Below are 1,287 nucleotides of genomic sequence, written 5' to 3' on the forward strand. Positions count from 1 at the left end.
CTTTATCAGATTAAGGACTTTCTCTGCTGTTCCTTGTTTGCTGATAGTTTTCTTCTTTTTTTAAGATCATGAACAATTGAATTTGCCAAGGGCCTTTTTTTTTAATGTGTGAAATGCTTTGTTTGTGAGCATACTTGAGATATAGAGTGTATTTGAGATGCACATATTTCCTTCTCCTTTATTCTGTTAATATGATGAATTACTTGATTTTATTTATTTATTTTAATTGGAGGCTAATTACTTTACAGTATTGTATTGGTTTTGCCATACATCAACATGCATCCGCCATGGATGTACATGTTTTCCCCAAAAAATATGGAACGCTTCATGAATTTGCGTGTCATCCTTGCGCAGGGGCCACGCTAATCTTCTTTGTATTGTTCCAATTTTAGTATATGTGCTGCCGAAGCGAGCATGAATTACTTGATTTTAGAATAAGCCAATTTTACATTCCTGAAGAAAATCCCACTTGGTCATGATATATTATCTTTTTGCTCTATTATTAGATTTGATTCATTAATATCTTGCTTAGGAGTTTTGCATCGTAATAGTCTTACACCAGGTTCTGATATCAAAGTTAAGGTCTTCATAGAAAAGTTGAAAAAAGAATTTCTTCTTTTTCTACTCTCTGAAAATGTTTGTGTAAGAAATCATGATTGAAATCATGTATGTGATTTTTATTGTGGGAAGTTTTTAAATTTTAGATTGAATGGACATAAGAGTACTCAGATTTTCTATTCTTATGTCAGTTTTGGTAAACTGTTGTCTTTTTTCCCTCTGGAGTTTATTCCACTAAATTTTCAAATTTATTGTCACGCAATAAATACAGTCATTATTTTGTTAATATCTGTAGAATTTGTAGTGATGTTCCCTTTTTAATGCTTGGAATGCGTTACTTGTGTTTCATCTCTTTTTTTATAAATCCGTTTTGTTAAGTGCTTATGAATTTTATTAATCCTTTCAAACTGCCAACTTTTGGGTTTGTTGATTTTTCTCCGTTGTATGTCTATTTTATATTCACTGTTTTCTGTGTTGATCATTAATATAGCTTTCCTTTTATTTTTCTTGGGCTTAACTTGTTTTTTTCTGAAGCTTCTTGAGATGGAAACGTGTCATTGATTTTCAACCTTTCTGTTCTTAAAATACATGTCATTACTTATTATATTCATTTATATTTTAATATGTGCATTTAGTTCCACAGCTATCCCTTTTAGCATTGCTGTAGCTGCATTCTACAAATTTTGATACATTGTATTTTCTCTTGGTTCAAAATATTTAGTTTCCATT

The 1,287-nt window shown here is 30.5% G+C and overlaps 1 non-coding gene across 1 annotated transcript; it reads right to left on the reverse strand.

Annotated features, from left to right (window-relative positions):
* Nucleotides 1-309: 309 nt before the first annotated feature.
* On the reverse strand, nucleotides 310-416 carry LOC133247001 (U6 spliceosomal RNA). Its single transcript, XR_009736240.1, has one exon. It is a non-coding gene; the product is annotated as a U6 spliceosomal RNA (small nuclear RNA).
* Nucleotides 417-1,287: the final 871 nt, after the last annotated feature.

The sequence above is a fragment of the Bos javanicus genome, chromosome 4 (assembly GCF_032452875.1).
Source record: "Bos javanicus breed banteng chromosome 4, ARS-OSU_banteng_1.0, whole genome shotgun sequence".
NCBI lineage: Eukaryota > Metazoa > Chordata > Mammalia > Artiodactyla > Bovidae > Bos > Bos javanicus.